Raw genomic sequence first — 11,535 nt, 5'->3', positions numbered from 1 at the left:
CTTTTAAATTAAATGAAACACACTGCATGGATATCTTCACTCATTCATTCCGTGGTACGAGTTTGACGTTTTTATTCAATGAAGCAAACCACACTCATTCATTCAATTAAACAGACTGCTCGTCTGCTTTCAATGAGTAGAGGAAGTCTCATTTATTCAATGCCTTGAGCTGAACTCATTGACTCAATGAAACAAACTGCACACATTCATTCAATCAAACAGATTGCGCGTGTAAATTTAATGAGTTGTGCTTCTCTCCTTTATTCAATGTCTCCAGCTTAATGTTTTCATTTAATGAAACAAGGTGAAACAAGTGAATCAGTCAATCTTCAATTATTGATTCAATGAATCAAACGGTATTCTTAGATTCAATGAGACAGATGTAACTAACTTATTTAGTGAATCAAACTGCACACATTCATTGAAAGAAACATACTGCACATGTTAATTCAAAGAGTAGAGCTTCTCTACTTTATTCAATACGACAAGCTTAACTCCTTCGATAAATGAAACAAACTGCAATCATTCAATCACTGTATCAAACTTCAATCATTGTTTCAATGAATCAAACGTTATTCATTGATTCAATCAACGGGATATAACTCATTTATTTAATGATTCCAACTGCATTCATCCATTCAATGATTCAAACAGCACTCAGTCATTCCATGAAAAAATCTGCACATGCTAATCGAATGCTTTTCCCATTCATTCAATGAAACAAGTTGCATGCTTTCTGTCAATGAAACCAAGAGTTTGCATTCATTTAATCAAGCAGCCTGCACTTGTTAATTCAATGAGTAGAGCTTCTCTCATTCTTTCAGTGCCACCAGTTTAGCGTATTGATTCCAAGAAACAAACGGCACTTATTCATTCAATGAAACACAGTGCATGTCCAAACGCAATGAGTAGAGCTTCAGTCATTCATTCAGTGGTACGAATTTGACGCATTAATTCAATGAAACAAACTGCACTCATTCATTCAATGAAACACATTGCATTTGTTAATTCAATGACTAGAGCTTCCGCCATTCATTGAATGCCTTGAGCTAAACGAATTCTCTCGAGGAACAAATTGCACACATTCATTGAATGAAACAGACTGCTGGTTTGCTTTCATGAGTACAGTAATTCTCATCTATTCAATGCCTCGAGCTGAACGCATTGACACAATGAAACAAACTGCACACATTCATTCAAACGAACAGATTGCGCGTGTAAATTCAATGAGTAGTGCTTCTCTCGTTTATTCAATGTGTAGAGCTTAAGGATTTCATTTAATGCAACAAGCTGAAACAAATGAATCAGTCGTTGATTCAAACCTCAATCATTGATTCAATGAATCAAAGGGTATTCTTAGATTCAATGACACAGATGTAACTAACTTGTTAGTTACTCAAACTGCACACTTTCCTTCAAAGAAAGCCTGCTAGTGTTAACTCAAAGAGTACAGCTTCTCTACTTTATTCAATATGGCAAGCTTAACTCCTTCATTCAATGAAACAAACTGCAATCATTCAATCATTTTATCAAACTTCAATAATAGATTCAATGTATCAAACGTTATTCATTGATTCAATGAATGAAACTTAACTAATTTATTTTGAATTCCCACTGCATGCATCCATTCAATGAATCAAACAGCCCTCAATCATCCATTGAAAGAATCTGCACATGCTAATCGATTCACTATTGAATTTCCCATTGATTTAATGAAGCAAGTTGCATGCTCTCTCTTAAAGTAACCAACTGCATGCATTCGTTTACTCCAACAGACTGCACGTGTTAATTCAATGGGTACAGCTTCTTTCATTCATTCAACGTTTCAAGCTTAACTAATTCATTCAGTACAACAAACTGGAGGTGTTCATTCAATGAGTAGAGCCTCTCACATTGATTCAATACCAGGCGTTTAAATCATCCTTTGAACGAAACAGACTGCACACATTCATTGAATGAAACAAACTGCATGTGCAATTTGAATGAGTACTGTTTCTCTCATTTATTCAGTGCCTCGAGCTAAACGATTTATTTTAATGAAATAGCCTGCACTTGTTAATTCCATCTGTCGAGCTTCTCTCATTCATTCAGTGCTAGACGTTTAGCGCATGGATTCTAAGAAACAAACGGCAACTTTTAAATTAAATGAAACACACTGCATGGATATCTTCACTCATTCATTCCGTGGTACGAGTTTGACGTTTTAATTCAATGAAGCAAACCACACTCATTCATTCAATTAAACAGACTGCTCGTCTGCTTTCAATGAGTAGAGGAAGTCTCATTTATTCAATGCCTCGAGCTGAACTCATTGACTCAATGAAACAAACTGCACACATTCATTCAATCAAACAGATTGCGCGTGTAAATTTAATGAGTTGTGCTTCTCTCCTTTATTCAATGTCTCCAGCTTAATGTTTTCATTTAATGAAACAAGGTGAAACAAGTGAATCAGTCAATCTTCAATTATTGATTCAATGAATCAAACGGTATTCTTAGATTCAATGAGACAGATGTAACTAACTTATTTAGTGAATCAAACTGCACACATTCATTGAAAGAAACATACTGCACATGTTAATTCAAAGAGTAGAGCTTCTCTACTTTATTCAATACGACAAGATTAACTCCTTCGATAAATGAAACAAACTGCAATCATTCAATCACTGTATCAAACTTCAATCATTGTTTCAATGAATCAAACGTTATTCATTGATTCAATCAACGGGATATAACTCATTTATTTAATGATTCCAACTGCATTCATCCATTCAATGATTCAAACAGCACTCAGTCATTCCATGAAAAAATCTGCACATGCTAATCGAATGCTTTTCCCATTCATTCAATGAAACAAGTTGCATGCTTTCTGTCAATGAAACCAAGAGTTTGCATTCATTTAATCAAGCAGCCTGCACTTGTTAATTCAATGAGTAGAGCTTCTCTCATTCTTTCAGTGCCACCAGTTTAGCGTATTGATTCCAAGAAACAAACGGCACTTATTCATTCAATGAAACACACTGCATGTCCAAACGCAATGAGTAGAGCTTCAGTCATTCATTCAGTGGTACGAATTTGACGCATTAATTCAATGAAACAAACTGCACTCATTCATTCAATGAAACACATTGCATTTGTTAATTCAATGACTAGAGCTTCCGCCATTCATTGAATGCCTCGAGCTAAACGAATTCTCTCGAGGAACAAATTGCACACATTCATTGAATGAAACAGATTGCTGGTTTGCTTTCATGAGTACAGGAATTCTCATGTATTCAATGCCTCGAGCTGAACGCATTGACACAATGAAACAAACTGCACACATTCATTCAATCGAACAGATTGCGCGTGTAAATTCAATGAGTAGTGCTTCTCTCGTTTATTCAATGTGTAGAGCTTAAGGATTTCATTTAATGCAACAAGCCGAAACAAATGAATCAGTCGTTGATTCAAACCTCAATCATTGATTCAATGAATCAAACGGTATTCTTAGATTCAATGACACAGATGTAACTAACTTGTTTAGTGACTCAAACCGCGCACTTTCATTCAAAGAAAGACTACACGTGTTAACTCAAAGAGTACAGCTTCTCTACTTTATTCAATATGGCAATCTTAACTCCTTCATTCAATGAAACAAACTGCAATCATTCAATCATTGTATCAAACTTCAATAATAGATTCAATGTATCAAACGTTATTCATTGATTCAATGAATGAAACTTAACTAATTTATTTTGAATTCCCACTACATGCACCCATTCAATGAATCAAACAGCCCTCAATCATTCATTGAAAGAGTCTGCACATGCTAATCAAATCACTATTGAATTTCCCATTCATTTAATGAAGCAAGTTGCATGTTCTCTCTTAAAGTAACCAACTGCATGCATTCGTTTACTCCAACAGACTACACGTGTTAATTCAATGGGTACAGCTTCTTTCATTCATTCAACGTTTCAAGCTTAACTAATTCATTCAGTACAACAAACTGGAGGTATTCATTCAATGAGTAGAGCTTCTCACATTGATTCAATACCTGGCGTTTAAATCATCCTTTGAACGAAACAGACTGCACACATTCATTGAATGAAACAAACTGCATGTGCAATTTGAATGAGTACTGTTTCTCTCATTTATTCAGTGCCTCGAGCTAAACGATTTATTTTAATGAAACAGCCTGCACTTGTTAATTCCATCAGTCGAGCTTCTCTCATTCATTCAGTGCTAGACGTTTAGCGCATCGATTCTAAGAAACAAACGGCAACTTTTAAATTAAATGAAACACACTGCATGGATATCTTCACTCATTCATTCCGTGGTACGAGTTTGACGTTTTTATTCAATGAAGCAAACCACACTCATTCATTCAATTAAACAGACTGCTCGTCTGCTTTCAATGAGTAGAGGAAGTCTCATTTATTCAATGCCTTGAGCTGAACTCATTGACTCAATGAAACAAACTGCACACATTCATTCAATCAAACAGATTGCGCGTGTAAATTTAATGAGTTGTGCTTCTCTCCTTTATTCAATGTCTCCAGCTTAATGTTTTCATTTAATGAAACAAGGTGAAACAAGTGAATCAGTCAATCTTCAATTATTGATTCAATGAATCAAACGGTATTCTTAGATTCAATGAGACAGATGTAACTAACTTATTTAGTGAATCAAACTGCACACATTCATTGAAAGAAACATACTGCACATGTTAATTCAAAGAGTAGAGCTTCTCTACTTTATTCAATACGACAAGCTTAACTCCTTCGATAAATGAAACAAACTGCAATCATTCAATCACTGTATCAAACTTCAATCATTGTTTCAATGAATCAAACGTTATTCATTGATTCAATCAACGGGATATAACTCATTTATTTAATGATTCCAACTGCATTCATCCATTCAATGATTCAAACAGCACTCAGTCATTCCATGAAAAAATCTGCACATGCTAATCGAATGCTTTTCCCATTCATTCAATGAAACAAGTTGCATGCTTTCTGTCAATGAAACCAAGAGTTTGCGTTCATTTAATCAAGCAGCCTGCACTTGTTAATTCAATGAGTAGAGCTTCTCTCATTCTTTCAGTGCCACCAGTTTAGCGTATTGATTCCAAGAAACAAACGGCACTTATTCATTCAATGAAACACACTGCATGTCCAAACGCAATGAGTAGAGCTTCAGTCATTCATTCAGTGGTACGAATTTGACGCATTAATTCAATGAAACAAACTGCACTCATTCATTCAATGAAACACATTGCATTTGTTAATTCAATGACTAGAGCTTCCGCCATTCATTGAATGCCTTGAGCTAAACGAATTCTCTCGAGGAACAAATTGCACACATTCATTGAATGAAACAGACTGCTGGTTTGCTTTCATGAGTACAGTAATTCTCATCTATTCAATGCCTCGAGCTGAACGCATTGACACAATGAAACAAACTGCACACATTCATTCAAACGAACAGATTGCGCGTGTAAATTCAATGAGTAGTGCTTCTCTCGTTTATTCAATGTGTAGAGCTTAAGGATTTCATTTAATGCAACAAGCTGAAACAAATGAATCAGTCGTTGATTCAAACCTCAATCATTGATTCAATGAATCAAAGGGTATTCTTAGATTCAATGACACAGATGTAACTAACTTGTTAGTTACTCAAACTGCACACTTTCCTTCAAAGAAAGCCTGCTAGTGTTAACTCAAAGAGTACAGCTTCTCTACTTTATTCAATATGGCAAGCTTAACTCCTTCATTCAATGAAACAAACTGCAATCATTCAATCATTTTATCAAACTTCAATAATAGATTCAATGTATCAAACGTTATTCATTGATTCAATGAATGAAACTTAACTAATTTATTTTGAATTCCCACTGCATGCATCCATTCAATGAATCAAACAGCCCTCAATCATCCATTGAAAGAATCTGCACATGCTAATCGATTCACTATTGAATTTCCCATTGATTTAATGAAGCAAGTTGCATGCTCTCTCTTAAAGTAACCAACTGCATGCATTCGTTTACTCCAACAGACTGCACGTGTTAATTCAATGGGTACAGCTTCTTTCATTCATTCAACGTTTCAAGCTTAACTAATTCATTCAGTACAACAAACTGGAGGTGTTCATTCAATGAGTAGAGCCTCTCACATTGATTCAATACCAGGCGTTTAAATCATCCTTTGAACGAAACAGACTGCACACATTCATTGAATGAAACAAACTGCATGTGCAATTTGAATGAGTACTGTTTCTCTCATTTATTCAGTGCCTCGAGCTAAACGATTTATTTTAATGAAATAGCCTGCACTTGTTAATTCCATCTGTCGAGCTTCTCTCATTCATTCAGTGCTAGACGTTTAGCGCATGGATTCTAAGAAACAAACGGCAACTTTTAAATTAAATGAAACACACTGCATGGATATCTTCACTCATTCATTCCGTGGTACGAGTTTGACGTTTTAATTCAATGAAGCAAACCACACTCATTCATTCAATTAAACAGACTGCTCGTCTGCTTTCAATGAGTAGAGGAAGTCTCATTTATTCAATGCCTCGAGCTGAACTCATTGACTCAATGAAACAAACTGCACACATTCATTCAATCAAACAGATTGCGCGTGTAAATTTAATGAGTTGTGCTTCTCTCCTTTATTCAATGTCTCCAGCTTAATGTTTTCATTTAATGAAACAAGGTGAAACAAGTGAATCAGTCAATCTTCAATTATTGATTCAATGAATCAAACGGTATTCTTAGATTCAATGAGACAGATGTAACTAACTTATTTAGTGAATCAAACTGCACACATTCATTGAAAGAAACATACTGCACATGTTAATTCAAAGAGTAGAGCTTCTCTACTTTATTCAATACGACAAGATTAACTCCTTCGATAAATGAAACAAACTGCAATCATTCAATCACTGTATCAAACTTCAATCATTGTTTCAATGAATCAAACGTTATTCATTGATTCAATCAACGGGATATAACTCATTTATTTAATGATTCCAACTGCATTCATCCATTCAATGATTCAAACAGCACTCAGTCATTCCATGAAAAAATCTGCACATGCTAATCGAATGCTTTTCCCATTCATTCAATGAAACAAGTTGCATGCTTTCTGTCAATGAAACCAAGAGTTTGCATTCATTTAATCAAGCAGCCTGCACTTGTTAATTCAATGAGTAGAGCTTCTCTCATTCTTTCAGTGCCACCAGTTTAGCGTATTGATTCCAAGAAACAAACGGCACTTATTCATTCAATGAAACACACTGCATGTCCAAACGCAATGAGTAGAGCTTCAGTCATTCATTCAGTGGTACGAATTTGACGCATTAATTCAATGAAACAAACTGCACTCATTCATTCAATGAAACACATTGCATTTGTTAATTCAATGACTAGAGCTTCCGCCATTCATTGAATGCCTCGAGCTAAACGAATTCTCTCGAGGAACAAATTGCACACATTCATTGAATGAAACAGATTGCTGGTTTGCTTTCATGAGTACAGGAATTCTCATGTATTCAATGCCTCGAGCTGAACGCATTGACACAATGAAACAAACTGCACACATTCATTCAATCGAACAGATTGCGCGTGTAAATTCAATGAGTAGTGCTTCTCTCGTTTATTCAATGTGTAGAGCTTAAGGATTTCATTTAATGCAACAAGCCGAAACAAATGAATCAGTCGTTGATTCAAACCTCAATCATTGATTCAATGAATCAAACGGTATTCTTAGATTCAATGACACAGATGTAACTAACTTGTTTAGTGACTCAAACCGCGCACTTTCATTCAAAGAAAGACTACACGTGTTAACTCAAAGAGTACAGCTTCTCTACTTTATTCAATATGACAAGCTAAACTCCTTCATTCATTGAAACAAACTGCAATCATTCAATCATTGTATCAAACTTCAATCATTGTTTCAATGAATCAAACGTTATTCATTGATTCAATGAATGAAACTTAACTAATTTATTTTGAATTCCCACTGCATTCATCCATTCAATGAATCAAACAGCCCTCAATCATTCATTGAAAGAATCTGCACATGCTAATCGAATCACTATTGAATTTCCCATTCATTTAATGAAGCAAGTTGCATGCTCTCTCTTAAAATAACCAACTGCATGCATTCGTTTACTCCAACAGACTGCACGTGTTAATTCAATGGGTACAGCTTCTTTCATTCATTCAACGTTTCAAGCTTAACTAATTCATTCAGTACAACAAACTGAGGTATTCATTCAATGAGTATAGCCTCTCACATTGATTCAATACCAGGCGTTTAAATCATCCTTTGAACGAAACAGACTGCACACATTCATTGAATGAAACAAACTGCATGTGCAATTTGAATGAGTACTGTTTCTCTCATTTATTCAGTGCCTCGAGTTAAACGATTTATTTTAATGAAACAGCCTGCACTTGTTAATTCCATCAGTCGAGCTTCTCTCATTCATTCAGTGCTAGACGTTTAGCGCATCGATTCTAAGAAACAAACGGCAACTTTTAAATTAAATGAAACACACTGCATGGATATCTTCACTCATACATTCCGTGGTACGAGTTTGACGTTTTTATTCAATGAAGCAAACCACACTCATTCATTCAATTAAAAAGACTGCTCGTCTGCTTTCAATGAGTAGAGGAAGTCTCATTTATTCAATGCCTCGAGCTGAACTCATTGACTCAATGAAACAAACTGCACACATTCATTCAATCAAACAGATTGCGCGTGTAAATTTAATGAGTAGTGCTTCTCTCCTTTATTCAATGTCTCCAGCTTAATGTTTTCATTTAATGCAACAAGCTGAAACAAATGAATCAGTCGTTCATGCAAACCTCAATCATTGATTCAATGAATCAAACGGTATTCTTAGATTCAATGAGACAAATGTAACTAACTTGTTAGTTACTCAAAGTGCACACTTTCCTTCAAAGAAAGCCTGCTCGTGTTAACTCAAAGAGTACAGCTTCTCTACTTTATTCAATATGGCAATCTTAACTCCTTCATTCAATGAAACAAACTGCAATCATTCAATCATTGTATCAAACTTCAATAATAGATTCAATGTATCAAACGTTATTCATTGATTCAATGAATGAAACTTAACTAATTTATTTTGAATTCCCACTACATGCACCCATTCAATGAATCAAACAGCCCTCAATCATTCATTGAAAGAGTCTGCACATGCTAATCAAATCACTATTGAATTTCCCATTCATTTAATGAAGCAAGTTGCATGTTCTCTCTTAAAGTAACCAACTGCATGCATTCGTTTACTCCAACAGACTACACGTGTTAATTCAATGGGTACAGCTTCTTTCATTCATTCAACGTTTCAAGCTTAACTAATTCATTCAGTACAACAAACTGGAGGTATTCATTCAATGAGTAGAGCTTCTCACATTGATTCAATACCTGGCGTTTAAATCATCCTTTGAACGAAACAGACTGCACACATTCATTGAATGAAACAAACTGCATGTGCAATTTGAATGAGTACTGTTTCTCTCATTTATTCAGTGCCTCGAGCTAAACGATTTATTTTAATGAAACAGCCTGCACTTGTTAATTCCATCAGTCGAGCTTCTCTCATTCATTCAGTGCTAGACGTTTAGCGCATCGATTCTAAGAAACAAACGGCAACTTTTAAATTAAATGAAACACACTGCATGGATATCTTCACTCATTCATTCCGTGGTACGAGTTTGACGTTTTTATTCAATGAAGCAAACCACACTCATTCATTCAATTAAACAGACTGCTCGTCTGCTTTCAATGAGTAGAGGAAGTCTCATTTATTCAATGCCTTGAGCTGAACTCATTGACTCAATGAAACAAACTGCACACATTCATTCAATCAAACAGATTGCGCGTGTAAATTTAATGAGTTGTGCTTCTCTCCTTTATTCAATGTCTCCAGCTTAATGTTTTCATTTAATGAAACAAGGTGAAACAAGTGAATCAGTCAATCTTCAATTATTGATTCAATGAATCAAACGGTATTCTTAGATTCAATGAGACAGATGTAACTAACTTATTTAGTGAATCAAACTGCACACATTCATTGAAAGAAACATACTGCACATGTTAATTCAAAGAGTAGAGCTTCTCTACTTTATTCAATACGACAAGCTTAACTCCTTCGATAAATGAAACAAACTGCAATCATTCAATCACTGTATCAAACTTCAATCATTGTTTCAATGAATCAAACGTTATTCATTGATTCAATCAACGGGATATAACTCATTTATTTAATGATTCCAACTGCATTCATCCATTCAATGATTCAAACAGCACTCAGTCATTCCATGAAAAAATCTGCACATGCTAATCGAATGCTTTTCCCATTCATTCAATGAAACAAGTTGCATGCTTTCTGTCAATGAAACCAAGAGTTTGCATTCATTTAATCAAGCAGCCTGCACTTGTTAATTCAATGAGTAGAGCTTCTCTCATTCTTTGAGTGCCACCAGTTTAGCGTATTGATTCCAAGAAACAAACGGCACTTATTCATTCAATGAAACACACTGCATGTCCAAACGCAATGAGTAGAGCTTCAGTCATTCATTCAGTGGTACGAATTTGACGCATTAATTCAATGAAACAAACTGCACTCATTCATTCAATGAAACACATTGCATTTGTTAATTCAATGACTAGAGCTTCCGCCATTCATTGAATGCCTCGAGCTAAACGAATTCTCTCGAGGAACAAATTGCACACATTCATTGAATGAAACAGATTGCTGGTTTGCTTTCATGAGTACAGGAATTCTCATGTATTCAATGCCTCGAGCTGAACGCATTGACACAATGAAACAAACTGCACACATTCATTCAATCGAACAGATTGCGCGTGTAAATTCAATGAGTAGTGCTTCTCTCGTTTATTCAATGTGTAGAGCTTAAGGATTTCATTTAATGCAACAAGCCGAAACAAATGAATCAGTCGTTGATTCAAACCTCAATCATTGATTCAATGAATCAAACGGTATTCTTAGATTCAATGACACAGATGTAACTAACTTGTTTAGTGACTCAAACCGCGCACTTTCATTCAAAGAAAGACTACACGTGTTAACTCAAAGAGTACAGCTTCTCTACTTTATTCAATATGACAAGCTAAACTCCTTCATTCATTGAAACAAACTGCAATCATTCAATCATTGTATCAAACTTCAATCATTGTTTCAATGAATCAAACGTTATTCATTGATTCAATGAATGAAACTTAACTAATTTATTTTGAATTCCCACTGCATTCATCCATTCAATGAATCAAACAGCCCTCAATCATTCATTGAAAGAATCTGCACATGCTAATCGAATCACTATTGAATTTCCCATTCATTTAATGAAGCAAGTTGCATGCTCTCTCTTAAAATAACCAACTGCATGCATTCGTTTACTCCAACAGACTGCACGTGTTAATTCAATGGGTACAGCTTCTTTCATTCATTCAACGTTTCAAGCTTAACTAATTCATTCAGTACAAC

The sequence above is a fragment of the Chiloscyllium punctatum genome, chromosome Y, assembly GCF_047496795.1.
Source record: "Chiloscyllium punctatum isolate Juve2018m chromosome Y, sChiPun1.3, whole genome shotgun sequence".
NCBI lineage: Eukaryota > Metazoa > Chordata > Chondrichthyes > Orectolobiformes > Hemiscylliidae > Chiloscyllium > Chiloscyllium punctatum.
Note: the sequence above shows the minus strand (reverse complement) of the source record.